The sequence below is a fragment of the Lutra lutra genome, chromosome 14 (assembly GCF_902655055.1).
Source record: "Lutra lutra chromosome 14, mLutLut1.2, whole genome shotgun sequence".
NCBI lineage: Eukaryota > Metazoa > Chordata > Mammalia > Carnivora > Mustelidae > Lutra > Lutra lutra.
Genome location: NC_062291.1, coordinates 67007451 through 67028441, shown reverse-complemented (window position 1 = coordinate 67028441; position 20991 = coordinate 67007451).

Genomic DNA, 20991 nt, shown 5'->3' with positions numbered 1-20991 from the left:
CGGAAAATGGAGAGAGATTTGCATGAGCATTCTTCCATCTCAAGCAATGGTATATGCAAGAAGGACTGTCAGGATAGCTGTTGAAAGTAGGAATTGTGTCCCTGTTCTGCTGGGGTTAAGGACACACTCCCCCAAAACATGACGCCTTGTTGTGTGTTAAGCTGAAGGAGTTTGAGAAGATGGCAAAAGCACGAAGGTCTTTCTGATCATTCCCTTGCTATTGTCCCCTGAAGCAGGTCCCAAGACTTTCATGTGAGAGGTGCCCTCTATACCCAAAGGAGAGGAGCATCCTTCTCTCTAAGATGGAGCAACATGAAAAAAGAGTTGAGCAGCAGGGCTTGTGAAATCTTCCTTCTTTTACTGTGCTTAGCTCATAATGTTCGTCCTATCATGTCTCCACGGCTGTCAACTCTTCATCTAACCTAGCATAAGCATTCTTCAGATCTTTATTTCCTTATGAAGGCTCCCGTGTTAATAAAACTTAAATAAGTGAATGCATTTTTCTTGGTGAATCTGTCTTTTTCAGTTTAATTTTCAGACCCTGCCAGCGACCTTGGGAGGGTTGAGGCAAACTTTTTACTCCTCTACAGATCTTCTCCACTGTCTCTCCAGGGCCTAGCACGTAGTTACAACCAGAAATTGCCTATGGATTAATGAAAAAACAAATGAGCAGTGATGACAATCTTTAGCTTGCCAGTGGGACTTGAAAGTTGTCTTCACATTCTTTATGGATATGTTCAATGAGAGAAAGTTAGACTTGTTGGGTTCAATGGTAGAAGTTATCCCAGAACACTGAGTGTAATCTGAGATAGGAGAGTATAGTTCCAAATAAGGAAAAATGTGATCTCTGCTGACTCAATTTTCTCTCTCAATATATTCTTGCTTCTCTGGGGTAGGAGTCACATATTCCTTGATCACTGTTATGTTTCTTTGTTGGAAGAGTGACTGCTAAATAGGAGACAGTTAAAAAAAAAATTACATACATTCACAAGTGAAAAAGTTCAGAACTTTTCAAATATAAAAGTAGTGAGTTCCCTGTCATTGGAGTTATTTTCACACTCCCCAAATGATCACACACTGTGGATCTCATCACAAGGATGCAGGCATCAGCTAGGGGTGTGAAGGTATGTGTATGTGTGATATGGAAGACTTTTTTTGCCTAGTCTGACCATGATATTTAAGAAGTCCATTAAATGTATGCACCTAATTTGCCTACTCTTGGCAAAGTTGTTAGGGAAATCTGCCCCACCAGCTATGAAGCAATCCTCAAAAAATGAAGCTCGTGGAGCACCTGGGTGGCTCAGTGGGTTAAGCCTCTGCCTTCAGCTCAGGTCATGATCCCGGAGTCCTGGGTTTGAGCCCCGCTTCGGGCTTTCTGCTCAGCGGGGAGCCTGCTTCCTCCCCATCTCTGCCTGCCTCTGCCTACTTGTGATCTCTCTGTGTGTGTCATATAAATAAATAAAATCTTAAAAAAAAAAAAAACAAAAAAAACCCTGACACTCCTTGGACCATGTGAGATGAGAGAGCTAGACCTCTTATTCTAGGGCCATGAAATGAATCTTTCACAGTGGTTTAAAGACATTAAAAAGCCTTTTTCCTTTATTTTCCTTTCAGGTTATCTCGCCCTATTACATAAATCTCAGAATGTTCTGTTTTCCCAAACCTGTGGTAGGAGCCTGCCTTCCTAGAAGCTAACTGAACAAAATTTTCTTCTTTATGGTGGCTGATTATTGGGTTTCTGTCAGGGAATGCAGTATGGAAGCCAGGCCATAATCAATAAAACTTATGTTGTTAAATGTTCCTGAAGTGTTGCTCCAAAGTGCCATACAAATGTTCTATCCTGGGATGTGTGAGCGTTCTCTTCCTTGTGGAAGCATTAGTGGAGTAAACCGAGAGCAGTAACATCAGTGGCTTTAGGGCCTCCCAGCTCCTGGGGCAGCTTTTTCTAGGGACCAACCCACACTGGTTGAAATTCTTTTTCTGGTGGAAATACTCCTGTTATTGAAAGGCATTCCCAGAGCAGTACTGTCTGTTGCCACAGAAGAGCATCTCGGTTTTAAAAATAGCACCTGCTGAGGTTTTCTTAATCTGCCTGGAAATGATTGTGTGCCATTTGGACATTTGCCTGTTTATTTCTTCTCTCATGCACATACTGCTCCATAGAAACATAATTTCCTGTTTTCATTTTTTCCTAATTTAGAAATATTATCAGCTTTCAAGTGAATAGAAATAACCATTCGTAATAAATAATGGTTACAGAATGCTGAAAAAAAATCTGCAAAGGAGACCGCCGTTGATGAGAAAAATGGTACACAGTCCTTTCTAGTGCCTCTGATTAAAAGCAGGGGCTTGAATTTCCAGCTCTTTCTGCTGTGCTGCGGTATTCTGACTTACCTGCGGCAGAGGTGACCTTTTGAACTTAGGTCCTGGACCTAGGCTTGAAGATGCCTTGCAGCTTCAGCTATTACTGCTTTTAAATTCCTGTACCCCTGTGTGAAGAAACTGGAGCTTGTAGGACCCCCCACCATTGCCACAGCGGACAGCCTGCCAAATGCCAGACTTGGGAATGACTGGATCCCAGTTCACCCAACTGTTAGCCAATCTGCCAGCTAGAGCCAGGTGACTACGGACTTACGGGAAGCCCAGCTGAGTTCAACCCCAGGCATGGCCCAACCGACTCATTATTGCGAGCTAAAAAAAGGTTGTTCTTTTAAGCCACCGAATCGGAGTATGGTTTGTTACATAGCAAAAGATAACTGATACGGAAACTGCTTCATAGAAACAAGGACATACAGTAACAGATGTAGATCTTATGCCTATTTTCTGACTCCTCTTGTAGACGTAAGCTTCATAAAAGCAGCAACCTCATTTTTCCTGCTCATGGCTGTGTGGCCGATAAGTAGGACAATACATGAGAAACAGTTAATGAATTCAATTTAGTGGCAAATACTTTGAGCATGACACGGTCTTAATCTTACAAGATTCTGTCCTCCCGTATACTCTAAGAAAACGGCTGTCAAGGGGCAACCTCTAGCCTAGTCAAACCAGAAGATTTCACTCCTGGGTGCAATTTGAATGTTCCTCTCATCCTGAGCTACAACCGCACAAGGAACGGTATCGGGCAGGCAGTCTCCCTCTCTCTCCCTCTCTCCCTCCTCTTTCACTCCTTTTTGTCTATAAAGTAGAACTTAACATACCGTATGCTTTACTCCAGTAGTCTGATAGGTAATCAGTCTTAGCAACTGGTGACAACTGGTTTTATAGCTGGGTTGCTGTCAACCATAATATTTAAAGATGCTTGTCTTTGGAGAAAATGGTTTTCTCTAAGATGAAAATATGATAGTGAGGTAAGAGATACAGCTCTCAGTTGTGGTTTAAAATTACTGTGTTTGTAAATAAGAATAATACCATGCCCACATTCGGCGCTAAGCTTCACTTGAATGGATTGTGGTTTGGGAGACAAGAAGAGCTAGGTTTCATATTTCCTTGATTAGTTATGGCAGATAGCAAAATAGTACCCTGACATAGTTCCAGAAGGCAGCAGCAATCTTGTAAACTCTATAAACACAAAAAACCCTGACAAGTCTCATGCTAACATCAGATGGCTAATGTCAATGTACACTCAGGGAAAATAAACAAAATAAAACAAAACAAGAACAACCTATAGTCTAAATCAGTAGAGGGCGGGGAGAGTAAAATATACCTTAACAAAATGCTGAGCTTAATTGATAATTATTAGTTACAGGCCACAGTTCACTAATTCATATTATAAATATGTTTATATAAGAGAAAGGAAATGACACATTGATGTTTCATTTAGTTAATAAATTCACATAAGGAAATTACTTGAAGGCTGATTGGTCAACTTCTATCATTTTCCTACAGAAAGATTTGAATGTTAAAATATTACTGATATTTGCAAATATTCCAATTAGTAAGCCCTCCACCCATACCATACACCTCTGAATTTGAATCCTCAGATCAGCATCCTCCAGAAAGGAAGATTTGAAAATGAACACTAATCATTTTACTGCCATAGCAAAGACATGTATAGACAGGGTTAGAAAAGGATAATCACTTTTTTTTTTTTTTTTTAGTCCATTCACTTTGCAGTTGTTTAATGGCTGATGTCGTTTAATTATGGTTAGGAGGAGGGCTGAAGAGAGATGGGGCAGCTAAGAAAGTAGAATAAAGAAGCCAATTAACCACTGGTCTCTCTGTTCTCCGTGTTGTCTAATACCAGTAACACTAGCTGTGATAAGGAATGATTTAACTATATATTAATGGGCACTAAGTAAAAATAAAAATTCAGTTCTTCAGTCGCACTAGCCACATTTCAAGGGCACAGTACCCAAATGGGGCTACTGCTTGACCTTCTAGACAATGCAGATATGGAACATTTTCAGCATCTCAGAAAATTCTACTGTTCTAGAGTATGATTTCTAGTGTCTCAAATGTCATTCAAGTGAAAAACTATGTATTATAGTTGAGTATGGGCACAATTTTTATTTCATATTCTTCTATCCACATTATTTATATTTATGAGCATTTCCCAAGTATTATCTAACAAGAAGATGGTTCCATACGCACTTGAGAAGATTGTGTATTTTGCTGTTTTGAGATGAATTGATGTCCCCATTGTATCTAGTTGATTTATCGTGTGCTTCAGGTTTTCTATTTCCTTTTTGGTCTTCTGCCTGGTTGTTCTTTATATTATTAAAAGTTACTCAGACTTCTGCTTTTGCTCTAAGATTTAAAGAGTTTGGAAGTCACCATACCCATCCTCCAACAAGAAAAAGGTGAACAAACTGAAAATCAGCAACTGCTAAATGCATCAGAGACCTCAAGTCTCAGAACAAACAAATGGCCCAGAAACTGGAAAGAAAGATAAATACAGGGAGTGGGAGCATACAAGGAATTGAAACTGCAGGAGGCAGAAACTTATGGGAAAACTTAAATGGTAATTAACAAATTTCTGAAGGTTAAACATGGACTGGCTTGAGAGTTAGAGACCCCTGGGGGCTCAGTCTTGAGGAGTTACTCACTTTTGTGTTTTACCTCCAGTAGTATAACCAGGTTCTCACAGTGAAGACCGGAGTAAAATTTCCCATGTTTCCATCAGAAGTACAATAAAAATAATCATTTAAAAATATCCCCAGAGTGTTCCTTTCTCACTTTCCCTAAAGAGAAACAATTTCAGCAAAGCCTAATTAAGGTATAGAAAGGGAAATATTCAATTCCACACACTCCACACACTTCATACCTTTTTCTATATTCTGTATTCTTGTCATGTGTGGCCATTGAAATCTCTGCTTAGGAATCTTAACAGTTGGCTAAGAACTGAACAGAGATTGCATTGAAATCCTTGAACCAGAAAATCTCCCACCTTTTGCTGCTGGCTTCTGTGTGTGTTAAGACACACCTTCAGGATTCCAGAAGTTTAAATCTCCGCATTAATCTTCATCCATTTCTTATGCAGGGTCTGAAGGTCAGCCGGAGATGAAAGATTTGAGCTTCCTTAAATTTTTTTTTCCCTGTGGATGAGCAAATCTTTATATATGTTTTTGGCTTTCTAGATCCCTAGGAATATGTCAGAGTTTTTTTTTAAAAATCAGTAGACAGGGGGAGGAGTCAAGATGGCGGAGAAGTAGCAGGCTGAGACTACTTCGGGTAGCGGGAGATCAGCTAAATAGCTTATCTAAAGATTGCAAACACCTACAAATCCAACGGGAGATTGAAGAGAAGAAGAACAGCAATTCCAGAAACAGAAAATCAACCACTTTCTGCAAGGTAGGACTGGCGGAGAAGTGAATCCAAAGCGACGGGAAGATAGACCGCGGGGGGAGGGGCCGGCTCCCGGCGAGCGGCGGAGCAACGGAGCAAAATCAGGACTTTTAAAAGTCTGTTCCGCGGAGGGACATCGCTCCAGAGGCTTAACTGGGGTGAAGCCCAGGCGGGGTAAGCGCGGCCTCAGGTCCCGCAGGGTCTCAGAAGGATCGGGGGTGTCTCAGTGTCGCAGAGCTTACCGGTATTAGAACGGGGAAGCCGTCTGCAGAGACAGAGCCGAGGAGTGACTCTCAGCTCAGGGTTGCCTTGGACCGGTTGCAGGCTCGGTCAGCTCGGAGCGTGGCCGGAGACCAGGGTGACGGGAGTCATTTGGCGCTGTTCTCTGAGGGCGCACTGAGGAGTGGGGCCCCGGGCTCTCGGCTCCTCCGGGCCGGAGACCAGGAGGCCGCCATCTTCATTCCCGTCCTCCGGACTCTACGGAAAGCGCTCAGGGAACAAAAGCTCCCGAAAGCGAACCCGAGCAGATGACTCAGCGCGGCCCCAGGTAAGGGCGGTGCAACTCCGCCTGGGGCAAAGACGCTTGAGAATCACTACAATGGGCCCCTCCCCCAGAAGATCTACGGGAAACCCAGCCAGGACCAAGTTCACCTACCAAGGAGAACGGCGGAATTCCAGAGGAGAAGAAAGCAAAGCACGGAACTCATGGCTTTCTCCCCATGATTTTTTAGCCTTGCAGTTAATTTAATTTTTTTTTCTTTTTCAATTTTTTTTTCTTTTTCTCTTCTTCTGCTAAATTTTTTTTTAACTTTTACCATTTTCTTTTTTTAACGTTTTTTAAATAGTTTATCTAATATATATATTTTTTTTCCTCTTTTTATATTTTTTCTTTATCGGCTTTCTTTTTCTTAATAGTTTTTTTTTTTCTTTCTTTCTGAACCCCTTTTTATCCCCTTTCTCCCCCCTCACAATTCAGGATCTCTTCTGATTTGGCTAAAGCATATTTTCCTGGGGTTGTTGCCACCCTTTTAGTATTTTACTTGCTCCTTCATAAACTCTTATCTGGACAAAATGACAAGGCAGAAAAATTCACAACAAAAAAAAAGAACAAGAGGCAATACCAAAGGCTAGGGACCTAATCAATACAGACATTGGTAATATGTCAGATATAGAGTTCAGAATGACGATTCTCAAGGTTCTAGCCGGGCTTGAAAAAGGCATGGAAGATATTAAAGCAACCCTCTCGGGAGATATAAAAGCCCTTTCTGGAGAAATAAAAGAGCTAAAATCTAACCAAGTTGAAATCAAAAAAGCTATTAATGAGGTGCAATCAAAAATGGAGGCTCTCACTGCTAGGATAAATGAGGCAGAAGAAAGAATTAGCGATATAGAAGACCAAATGACAGAGAATAAAGAAGCTGAGCAAAAGAGGGACAAACAGCTACTGGACCACGAGGGGAGAATTCGAGAGATAAGTGACACCATAAGACGAAACAACATTAGAATAATTGGGATTCCAGAAGAAGAGGAAACAGAGAGGGGAGCAGAAGGTATATTGGAGAGAATTATTGGAGAGAATTTCCCCAATATGGCAAAGGGAACAAGCATCAAAATCCAGGAGGTTCAGAGAACCCCCCTCAAAATCAATAAGAATAGGTCCACACCCCGTCACCTAATAGTAAAATTGACAAGTCTTAGTGACAAAGAAAAGATTCTGAAAGCAGCCCGGGAAAAGAAGTCTGTAATGTACAATGGTAAAAATATTCGATTGGCAGCAGACTTATCCACAGAGACCTGGCAGGCCAGAAAGAGCTGGCATGATATATTCAGAGTACTAAATGAGAAAAACATGCAGCCAAGAATACTATATCCAGCTAGGCTATCATTGAAAATAGACGGAGAGATTAAAAGCTTCCAGGACAAACAAAAACTGAAAGAATTTGCAAATACCAAACCAGCTCTACAGGAAATATTGAAAGGGGTCCTCTAAGCAAAGAGAGACCCTCAAAGTAGTAGATCAGAAAGAAACAGAGACAATATACAATAACAGTCACCTTACAGGCAATACAATGGCACTAAATTCATATCTCTCAATACTTACCCTGAATGTTAATGGGCTAAATGCCCCAATCAAAAGACACAGGGTATCAGAATGGATAAAAAACCAAAACCCATCTATATGTTGCCTACAAGAAACTCATCTTACACCCGAAGACACGTCCAGGTTTAAAGTGAGGGGGTGGAAAAGAATTTACCATGCTAATGGACATCAGAAGAAAGCAGGAGTGGCAATCCTTATATCAGATCAATTAGATTTTAAGCCAAAGATTATAATAAGAGATGAGGAAGGACACTATATCATACTCAAAGGAACTGTCCAACAAGAAGATCTAACAATTTTAAATATCTATGCCCCTAACGTGGGAGCAGCCAACTATATAAACCAATTAATAACAAAACAAAAGAAACACATCGACAAGAATACAATCATAGTAGGGGATTTTAACACTCCCCTCACTGAAATGGACAGATCATCCAAGCAAAAGATCAACAAGGAAATCAAGGCCTTAAATGACACACTGGACCAGATGGACATCACAGATATATTCAGAACATTTCATCCCAAAGCAACAGAATACACATTCTTCTCTAGTGCACATGGAACATTCTCCAGAATAGATCACATTCTTGGTCCTAAATCAAGTCTCAACCGGTATCAAAAGATTGGGATCATTCCCTGCATATTTTCAGACCACAATGCTCTAAAGCTAGAACTCAATAACAAGAGGAAATTTGGAAAGAACCCAAATACATGGAGACTAAACAGCATCCTTCTAAAGAATGAATGGGTCAACCAGGAAATCAAAGAAGAATTGAAAAAATTTATGGAAACAAATGATAATGAAAACACAACGGTTCAGAATCTGTGGGACACAACAAAGGCAGTCCTGAGAGGAAAATATATAGCGGTACAAGCCTTTCTCAAGAAACAAGAAAGGTCTCAGGTACACAACCTAACCCTACACCTAAAGGAGCTGGAGAAAGAACAAGAAAGAAACCCTAAACCCAGCAGGAGAAGAGAAATCATAAAGATCAGAGCAGAAATCAATGAAATAGAAACCAAAAAAACAATAGAACAAATCAACGAAACTAGGAGCTGGTTCTTTGAAAGAATTAATAAGATTGATAAACCCCTGGCCAGACTTATCAAAAAGAAAAGAGAGAGGACCCAAATAAATAAAATCATGAATGAAAGAGGAGAGATCACAACGAACACCAAAGAAATACAGACAATTATAAGAACATACTATGAGCAACTCTACGCCAACAAATTTGACAATCTGGAAGAAATGGATGCATTCCTAGAGACATATAAACTACCACAACTGAACCAGGAAGAAATAGAAAGCCTGAACAGACCCATAACCAGTAAGGAGATTGAAACAGTCATCAAAAATCTCCAAACAAACAAAAGCCCAGGGCCAGACGGCTTCCCGGGGGAATTCTACCAAACATTTAAAGAAGAACTAATTCCTATTCTCCTGAAACTGTTCCAAAAAATAGCAATAGAAGGAAAACTTCCAAACTCATTTTATGAGGCCAGCATCACCTTGATCCCAAAACCAGACAAGGATCCCAACAAAAAGAGAACTACAGACCAATATCCTTGATGAACACAGATGCAAAAATTCTCGCCAAAATACTAGCCAATAGGATTCAACAGTACATTAAAAGGATTATTCACCACGACCAAGTGGGATTTATTCCAGGGCTGCAAGGCTGGTTCAACATCCGCAAATCAATCAATGTGATACAACACATTAATAAAAGAAAGAACAAGAACCATATGATACTCTCCATAGATGCTGAAAAAGCATTTGACAAAGTACAGCATCCCTTCCTGATCAAAACTCTTCAAAGTGTAGGGATAGACGGCACATACCTCAATATTATCAAAGCCATCTATGAAAAACCCACCGCAAATATCATTCTCAATGGAGAAAAACTGAAAGCTTTTCCGCTAAGGTCAGGAACACGGCAGGGATGTCCGTTATCACCACTGCTATTCAACATAGTACTAGAAGTCCTAGCCTCAGCAATCAGACAACAAAAGGAAATTAAAGGCATCCAAATCGGGAAAGAAGAAGTCAAACTATCACTCTTCGCAGATGATATGATACTCTATGTGGAAAACCCAAAAGACTCCACTCCAAAACTGCTAGAACTTGTACAGGAATTCAGTAACGTGTCAGGATATAAAATCAATGCACAGAAATCAGTTGCATTTCTCTACACCAACAACAAGACAGAAGAAAGAGAAATTAAGGAGTCCATCCCATTTACAATTGCACCCAAAACTATAAGATACCTAGGAATAAACCTAACCAAAGAGACTAAGAATCTATACTCAGAAAACTATAAAGTACTCATGAAAGAAATTGAGGAAGACACAAAGAAATGGAAAAATGTTCCATGCTCCTGGATTGGAAGAATAAATATTGTGAAAATGTCTATGCTACCTAAAGCAATCTACACATTTAATGCAATTCCTATCCAAGTAACATCCATTTTTTTCAAAGAAATGGAACAAATAATCCTAAAATTTATATGGAACCAGAAAAGACCTCGAATAGCCAAAGGAATATTGAAAAAGAAAGCCAAAGTTGGTGGCATCACAATTCCGGACTTCAAGCTCTATTACAAAGCTGTCATCATCAAGACAGCATGGTACTGGCACAAAAACAGACACATAGATCAATGGAACAGAATAGAGAGCCCAGAAATGGACCCTCAACTCTATGGTCAACTCATCTTCGACAAAGCAGGAAAGAATGTCCAATGGAACAAAGACAGCCTCTTCAATAAATGGTGTTGGGAAAATTGGACAGCCACATGCAGAAAAATGAAATTGGATCATTTCCTTACACCACACACGAAAATAGACTCAAAATGGATGAAGGATCTCAATGTGAGAAAGGAATCCATCAAAATCCTCGAGGAGAACACAGGCAGCAACCTCTTCGACCTCAGCCGCAGCAACATCTTCCTAGGAACATCACCAAAGGCAAGGGAAGCAAGGGCAAAAATGAACTTTTGGGATTTTATCAAGATCAAAAGCTTTTGCACAGCAAAGGAAACAGTTAAAAAAACCAAAAGACAACTGACAGAATGGGAGAAGATATTTGCAAATGACATATCAGATAAAGGGCTAGTGTCCAAAATCTATAAAGAACTTAGCAAACTCAACACCCAAAGAACAAATAATCCAATCAAGAAATGGGCAGAGGACATGAACAGACATTTCTGCAAAGAAGACATCCAGATGGCCAACAGACACATGAAAAAGTGCTCCATATCACTCGGCATCAGGGAAATACAAATCAAAACCACCATGAGATATCACCTCACACCAGTCAGAATGGCTAAAATGAACAAGTCAGGAAATGACAGATGCTGGCGAGGATGCGGAGAAAGGGGAACCCTCCTACACTGTTGGTGGGAATGCAAGCTGGTGCAACCACTCTGGAAAACAGCATGGAGGTTCCTCAAAATGTTGAAAATAGAACTACCCTATGACCCTGCAATTGCACTGCTGGGTATTTACCCTAAAGATACAAACATAGTGATCCGAAGGGGCACGTGCACCCGAATGTTTATAGTAGCAATGTCTACAATAGCCAAACTATGGAAAGAACCTAGATGTCCATCTACAGATGAATGGATAAAGAAGATGTGGTATATATACACAATGGAATACTATGCAGCCATCAAAAGAAATGAAATCTTGCCATTTGCGACGACGTGGATGGAACTAGAGGGTATCATGCTTAGCGAAATAAGTCAATCGGAGAAAGACAACTATCATATGATCTCCCTGATATGAGGGAGAGGAGATGCAACATGGGGGGTTGAGGGGGTAGGAGAAGAGTAAATGAAACAAGATGGGATTGGGAGGGAGACAAACCATAAGTGACTCTTAATCTCACAAAACAAACTGAGGGTTGATGGGGGGAGGGGGTTGGGAGAGGGGGTGGGGTTATGGATATCGGCGAGGGTATGTGCTATGGTGAGTGTTGTGAAGTGTGTAAACCTGGCGATTCGCAGACCTGTAACCGTGGGGATAAAAAATATATGTTTATAAAGCTGTAAAAAAAAAAAAAAAAGAAAGGATGAATCCCCAAGTTTTGTAGCAACATGGACGGGACTGGAAGAGATTATGCTGAGTGAAATAAGTCAAGCAGAGAGAGTCAATTATCATATGGTTTCACTTATTTGTGGAGCATAACAAATAGCATGGAGGACAAGGGGAGATGGAGAGGAGAAGGGAGTTGAGGGAAATTGGGAGGGGAGGTGAACCATGAGAGACTATGGACTCTGAAAAACGATCTGAGAATTTTGAAGGGGTGGGGGGTGGGAGGTTGGGGGCACCAGGTGGTGGGTATTGTAGAGGGCACGGATTGCATGGAGCACTGGGTGTGGTGCAAAAATAATGAATACTGTTATGCTGAAAAAAATAAAAAAATTAAAAAAAAAATGGAAGACTTCTCAAAAGAAAAGATAGGCAAAGATTATTATAAAAAACTTTACAATTTCTCGGGGCACGTGGGTGGCTCAGTGGGTTAAAGTCTCTGCCTTCAGCTCAGGTCATGATCCAGGGTCCTGGGATGGAGCCCTGCATCGGGCATTCTGCTCAGCAGGCAGCCTGCTTCCTTCTCTCTCTGCCTGCCTCTCTGCCTACTTGTGATCTTTGTCTGTCAAATAAATAAATAAAATCTTAAAAAAAAAAAAAATCAGTAGACATCTCATTCTCCAGATTTTCATTCTAAGTTTATTATCTAGCTTCTTTGACCCAATTTATTCACCATTTCAAGTAGCCACAATGTTGAACAATTGCTGCTACTTGTTTTCAACAAACATATTAGAGATAAGGCTTTCCTCCATGAGAAAACTCTGAGAACAAGACTAGCCCTATGAATGGAACTTTTTCAGTGAGTTCCCATTGAAGTCAACTTGTGACAGGTTCTTAGGGATGACAATTTTGTGCAGTACTACCAAATCTATTTTACCCCTTCAGTTGGTTGTTAGGCTGCTGATTTTCACATTCTCCATTGTTTCTGAAGCTACTAGTTTTCAAGTTTACCTTGGACCTGTGGAGAGGGGTATGGGAGGAGAGTGAGTTACAATACTGCACATTGTTTTGTTCTTTCTGAGAGTTAGCCATTTTCCTTAAATAAGGGCTCCTCAGATTGCTGTAATACTGGTTAATTTCTGGAGTTCTGAAAATTTGATTTGCCAAATTTTACCAGTGTTCTGATTGGTGTTATGGAAGATCTTGTTTTTGGCAATTCTCACTCTATAATTCTAGGTTTGTTTCTCATATTAGTAGCTTTTAATTTAAAATATCTAGAATTGGGTGCCTAGGTGGCTCAGTTGGTTGGGCAACAGCCTTCAGCTCAGGTCATGTTTCTGGAGTCCGAGGATCAAGTCCCACATCAGGCTCCCTGCTCAGCAGAGTCTGGTTCTCCCTCTGACCCTGCCCCTCTCATGCTCTCTCTCTCTCATTCTCTCTCTCTCAAATAAATAAATAAAATCTTTAAAATATCTAGAATTAAATAACTACATTTAATGTGTATTCAACCAAAGTCTAGTAGGTATGGCTCAAACCACAGGTTTTCATCTGTGTCACGCATAAGGGGACTTTCATGTAGGGATTAATATAAGGAAATCCTCCCCAAATTCCTTGACTATAAGTGACTTTCATTTGGAAGATTTGTTTGCTTGTTTGTTGTTTATGGGACGAGTACTTTGTAAAATACTGGGAAATGCTGGGATAAGCAGATCTTCGTTATTCTCACTAGGTATTTATAACTGAATCATCAAGGAGTCAGTAAATAACAATGTAGGAATTTCACCTTCTCAACAGACCATGGATCTTCTATGTGCCAGGTAAAAGTTTGTTGCCCATGATCAAGAGGATGGGTTGATGATAAGGGAGGGCCCAACTGTATTCTCAACTCACCACCTACAAGTTTAATAGTTTACTAAAAATCAGATCTATGATAAAAGGAAAGCTTTCTCTAATCACTTTAAGTAATTGAAAGGACAATTAAATCACTAAAAATAAACAACATTTTAATACATTTCAAAAGCTTTCAAAGGGATTTTAAATCTCATAAAAGGGATAGAGACAGTGAACACTCAAAGAGTCATCTGTGTTGCCAAGAAGTAATTAGAATATGTTAATAATTTATCCCCTAATTAAAACTAATATTTATCAAACACCTAATGTGTGAGAGAAAATATGCTACCAGGACCAGCTAAATCATTTGAGGGGTTAAAAATAAAAATGTGGGCTCATTTATTCAAAACTATCAAGAATTTGAAGTAAGCAACAGCACATCATAAAAACCAAGTGTAGGACCCTTCTAAGAATGGAGGCTTGTGTGATGGCATAGATTGTATATTCAATATCTGGCCCATTATGATAGGCACACTCATAAGTAGTATCATATTTAATTAGGTAAACTTTTTATTCTCTTTCATGGGACATTTAACCTTCAACAAATTAAATGTTTGCCCAAGTTACAGAGCTTGCAGATGGTGGATTTTGGATGGGAACCCAGGGTTTCTGGTTTCAATCAGTCCCTTCCAGACTGCCAAATGACAACATCAGAAAATTCAACTTATTTTTCTTGATAGCTAGAAGAAGGGACATCAGAGCAATACATGAAAAAGTGATGTGTTTAACAATAGGAAAATAAACTGCTGAAATAAAATATTCTATAAAACATGTGGTAGTAAAGCAAGAAGCTTGTTAATGAAATAATAAGAATTAGTAAATATACCTGTTAAAAGATAGGAATTGAGCAAAGTATTCTTGCGAGTTATTGTGTCTTTCAGTCCACATAATGACTCTATGATCAGTGTACTAAGATTATTATCCTCAATTCACAAATGAATTCACTGAGGTTTATAAAGAATAAATTATATATGTAAGAACACAGAACTTGGGATTTACATTTGAGCAGCATAATCACTACATGATATTCCCCTTGGTTGGAGTCAGGAGATCTGACTCCTAGTTCTGGCTCTCTCAGAGGCTCAGGTTATAAACTTCAGACAAATCAATGACCCTTACTTGGCTTTTGTTTCCTAACATTGGGTTAAATAGATGCTTAGATCTTTTATGCCTCTCAAAGGCACTGCTTCTATACAAATGAAGCTAGTAGTATAGGAAACAGTATTTTTTCCTAAATTTCAACCCAGTTGAAATAAAAAACACGTCTCACAACTAAGTACGGTTGCATTGATTGCTCTTATGTTTTGTCTACTGTGTACTATCAGCATAGATTTTCATTTTGTGAATATTTACCCTATGGGCTAATTCTTTGGAATACTAATAGGCATTACTTGTGAAAAGCTTTCTAGCATTAACAGTTTCCAGGTTCCAGTTTGATAGATAGATACTAAAAATACATATAGCAGAACTTATTTTTGCATTTAAAGTGTTTGTGCTCAGGGTGATGCTTCTAGAAGGAGTGAATCCTAAAGTGATTTAACCCAAGAAACCTATTGTAAACGTTTTATTGTGGGGGGGGGCGCAGGATTCATTTTTATTCAGAATTCATAGTTCTATTTGCAACATTCAGTTTGCTTATCAAAGGGTGCCAATTGGCAATGCATAAATTCCAGCAACCCCTCTCAGAAGGCTACTCTTCTCTGTGTCAAGGAAAATTGCCCATCCCAGGAAAGGCATGCTTATGTTAACAGCAGGTCCTATTTATTTTCTCATATTCCCTCCTCCCCTAAAGAGTTAGGTTGTTAAAACTAAGCTTCTCAGAAATATGCAAAAGTTCTACAGTAATGGTAACCTAAGTATGGGAAACATTGAGTCACTAAGATTGGGTGTTATGGTTCATCAATCAGAAAAGCATTTACGTCAGTCCTTAAATCCCATGAAGAAGAGGAAAAGTGATGAAAATTCAAATGTCTATGTTGCCAAAGATTTAGTGGAATCTGACTTATGGAGCACTCTTTCCATCTCTGATTCAAGTTAGTATCTACTGAATACCTACTATAGGTCAGGCAATGTGCCAACTAGGCACATTTATGGGTGGTATTTCTTTTAGTCCTCCTGATACTTCTACAAAGATAGGTCTTATTATTTCCCTTTCAGTAAGCATTATCGTTCAAGTGCAAGTTTCCCTGACTGACAGGGCTGGTGCATAGAGAAGCTAATATGGAAACAAAAGGTTTCTGATTCCAAAATCCTTCTCCACTTGCCATAGCCCTGACCAATACAATCGACTCTTCTTGGGGAGAGGAAAAGGAACTTTAGAGTCCTGCAAAGAATAAGAGCTGAAATAGACAATCCTGGGTTGTTTTGTTTTGTTTTGTTTTTAAAGAGTACAGTAAGAGGAAAATAGCAGTCATTGGCCCAGAACGGCTCCAAAATCCAGCTGGAAACATGGTGTCCATTCCTTGATTAGGGTTCAATTCTACCACCTGAGAATGCTTCTCTGCAGCTTTTGGATATACCTTCTTGCTCCTAATTCATTTCTGTGAATCATTCTTTTATATATTTTTTTCCTTAATTGAAATTATCTTAAAATCTTCATGAGATTCTTCTGAATGTTTTGGGTTAGTTCATTAGAAGAAGTCATACCTGCAAATCTCTTCAAGGCAGGTTCCTCTCTGGGTGAGCTGAGAGCTAGAATGCTAGAGATAAGGTGCCTAAGATTCTTAAAAGCCTCTTTATCTTGTTAAGAGGGTCTATGAAACATAGCTTTAAATCCTTTTGAAATCGTAACAAAGGGCCTAGGTTTTAAAACTTTTAGATGTTATTTATCTTGATGTCATTTCTTACTTTGAGAGGTATTTGCTTTTTGGACAGACTGGTAATGAAAAATAGTTTTATTTTTGAATCCAGAAAAACTGGGTTCATTTATATAAAGTTTGACTAAAGTCTAAATAACTCTGTTTAAAATCTCCTAGATAGATAGATAGATATCCATATTTTACCATCTGTCACTAAAAGAGACCAGATAGCACTTTCAATGATATATTTAGGTATCATCTTAGCCAAATCACCAGTTTATCACCAGTTTATATTTTCCATTTCATCCCAGGTGGCAATGTTGTCAAACTTTCTGCCACCATATTACAAGTTTTGCATTTTTTTTCCCCACCTTTCATTATCAGTTTGCCTGAGACTTTTCCACCATGCCTGCTGCTGCCTGGTCCTATTTTAATGTTAGATTTTGTAAGGTTTTGTTACAGAAGCGCCCCACTTCTAGGTACCAAATTCTATTCCAATAAGCAGTTGCTGAGTAACAAAATACTCCAAAACCTCGTGGCTTAAATTATCAATATCGTGGGTCAGGACTTTAAGCAAGGATTGGCTGTGTGATACTTCTGTTCACATAACACTCATGTAGGTCAATGGATTATAGTCATGGGCAGAATGAGTTGGTCTGCAGGGTCCAAAATGGTTTCATTCACATTTCTTGTACCTGGATGTGGATGGCTGGAATTCTGGGTTCATGTGGGAGACTTAGGCTAAATATTTACATTTTTTTTTCTTTTTCAGCATGAATTTTCAGGTTTGGATTTCTTACTAGCAGGCTTAGCACCTTCAATGAGTTTTTTAAGACATCTAAACAGAAGCTTATAGGGCTTATAATGACCTAGCTTTGGATGCCTCAGAACATCCCTTCACCATATACATTTGGTAAAGAACATCACTAATACCACACCAGATTCAACAAGCTAGAATTCAATTCTACTCCCCTATAAGAAAAGTAGCAAATGATTTTTCAGTGTCTTTAGTTACAAAAGAGTTTCTTCTCTTCTAGATTGTTTTTCATGGGAATGTGTAGTGTAGGCCCTCACTGGATGAAGATGTCAATTGCCGAGAATTTTTTGTTCTCCAGACAATTTTCTCTTTTCTAACCTGGTATTTTTCTCCAAAACCCAAAATCCAAAAGTGTTATACATTGTTCAATAATCAGTTGGATCCATTATGATTTAAGTGATTGAATGTCTGACTGAAATCAGATTTTCAGATACAAAAACTTTAAAAGAATCTTGGTGAAAAGAACACATTTTCTGACCCAAATAATGGAAGAGACTAGTCACCTGGATTAAACTAGGGGATCAAATGGTGTGATCAGATCTCAGTATCTTCTGACTCTGTGCATTCAGTCTTTTTGTAATGGTGAAATTTCTGTAAGATTTTTTAGGTCTGTATATCCCCATGTTCAAATTCAGTGGCAAAAATGTCAATTTTTTTAATAATTAAAAAAAAATCCCAGGATTAGTTCTGATTAGATCTGAACCAGTATTATGGATAGGAAAATAGAATAATGAGCCTAGATCACATGCCTGTGGCCACATACACTCCCGGAGCAAAGGGTGTGTGAAGCTATCTCATTTCAAAAAGCATATGAGTGGGACAGGTATTTCTAGAGAAAATAAGTATATTTTTATCAAGAATCTAATAGCCTGATGCTAAGAGACAGATACAACTTCCTGTCCCACTTATGCTGTTCTTTTACATGAAGGACCACCCCTTACCATCTCAACCTGTTGAAGCCTACCCAACCTTGATGTGCTACCTAAAATGCTATTCCCTCTATGAAATCTCTCTTGACTCATTGACCATTTTTAGTACCTGAACTAGATATCCTCCCAATTTAGGTTAAATTGAGTTTTAAATTTCTCGTATGGCTTAATATGATCCTATCTTACAACTGTTCTTGTACTTCTCTTAGATTCTCCACACATATAATTCTTTTCTTTTTAAAGATTTATTTATTTATTTTAGAGAGTGAGAGAGAGCGCAAGTGGGAGAGGGAGAGAGAATCTCAAACAGATTCCACACTCAGCACGGAGCCCCACATGGGGCTCAATCTCACAACCCTGAGATCACAACCTGAGCCCAAACCAAGAGTCCGATGCTTACTTAACCAACTGCGCCACCCAGGCACCCCAAGGCACCTATAATTCTTAAGAGTAGAAACTTTGATGCCTTTGCGGATGTATGTCAGTAATCTATACTTAGAAGATACACTAGATAAACATCTGCTGAATTAGATGAGTTCAGTGACCCCGTAATTATCAGAAAGAAATTATGCTTCCATTATATATATTTAAATTTTATACAAGACTTTTTATATTAATTTGTACAACTAGTTAATGACATAGTATAATAACCACTCTATTTTCCTACCTGAGAATCAGTCCTGGGTGTTAACTTCTCCACATGTGATTAAGGGAGGAAGTATTGGTTTGTTTAAGCCAAATTAGCCATCTTTTTTCTTTTCTTTTTTCTCCTGTGATTAGTTTAAGGGTATTCATGTGACTGATGAAAAGATGAGCAGTCTTCTGGGGGGACCTCTGAGTAAAATGTCTTTTCCTTAAAAAGAAACACAAGGTAAGAGACTGTAGCATTTCTTTGGTTAGATCTTTTCCTACCTGTGTGATACATGAAACTCTAATGGTCTGTGACTGTTGGAGGAGCTTGCGTGATGGATAAAGGGAACACAGTGAGACTGGAGAGCAGAGATAGAGCACAGTTGTAAGGAGATTCTGTCTTAATAATCCTCGAACTGCCAAACTCTTCACATGATAAATGTGTTCATTGTTTAAGCCAGTGGTGTTGAGTTTTCTATTATTTGTAGCCAAAAGCATCTTCATTAATGACAACAGTCAGGAATGGAATGTAGGTTTATTGATTCTCAGCTCAGGGATTTGTCCAAGAGATCTTTACACTTAGTGAGAAAGAAGAACTTTGCCTGGAGCATGGAAGCCCTGTGATTTGTGGGCCTGGCCTAAGTTGATGGAGAACACTGATCACTTAGATAGCTACTTCATAGATTTAATGCTTAGGAAAGGATATACTGGCATCTTTTGATATTCTTAGAACAATAGAACAACCTTCAGAACATAGATTCTATCCTTAAGTGTCTTTCATTCCTACCATATGCTTGCAAACTGACCTGCCCAGAATTTTAATGCATGCATGGCAGACTTTTCTGTTTCTAATCTCAACAGTCCTGCATAGGATGTAAATGATAGGCTCTCAGGCACTCGGTGATTGGCTGCCTGTGTGAATCCAGAGAAAACAAATCTCATGAAGGACGGAGGGAGAAGGAGAATTGCAGGACAGAAAGAAAAATTTGGCCAATTCCATTTCTGTGCAGTAAACATCATCCTAGTTTTTACTCTGAAATACTGTCAGGGCTAGCTTCAGAAATTGGCAGTGATTTGCACTCAGAGTTCTACATTTCCACGTGGATGAATGAGGAGCATCTCTTATAAATTATACATCTTAAGGCAGAAGCTGTTCTATGTAACTCTTTCTAAGTTGCCATCTTCATGTGGTGCTTATTTTGTGCAGGCATGTCCTGAACAGATATTTAAATCGGAAAGCAGAGAAGGGATTGGGGAGAGCCATGGTTGGACACTACGTGAGTGCATTTTTTTGTCAAGTGTTGGCTCCTTAGAGATGAGGTATATTTCATAATCATGGCACAGAATCAATGGTCACATTTTCTAGTGATCTGTGGTACCATGAAAACAAAATAAAGCGAACAAAAACTTAGTATCTTCTCATTTGTCATGATTTATTTTTTCCTGTTGTATTAATTAAGTACCGTAGTAGAATCCACCCTGACCTCTAAGCAACAGGGCTCGTGAAACTGAATTGTAATTTAACTTCCACAATTTTGAAATGTGTTTTATTTCCTAGGGGAAAAGCATAGCTCTGAAACTGGTATTTTCTTTTTTCCCTATGAACTGATTAAGACCTCAATTGACATGATTAAATGGACTCTTCTTGTTTGTGTGTTGTTTGTAATTAATTTATTCATTAAATCTTTATTAAACATCTATAATGTGCTAAGCATCCTATTGGATGGTGCATTAGTTTCCTATCCCTACTGTAGCAAATTACCACAAACTTACTGGCTTAAAATAACACAGAAGTGTTTTTTTAAGATTTTGTTTATTTATTCATGAGAGACAGAGAGAGAGAGAGAGATTGAGAGAGTGAGGCAGAGGCAGAGGGAGAAACAGGCTTCCCGCTGAGGAGAGAGCTCAAAGCAGCACTTGACCCCAGGATCCTGGAATCATGACACGAGCCAAAGGCAGACACTTAGCTGACTGAGCTACCCAGGTGCCCCACAAATGTATTTTCTTATCTTT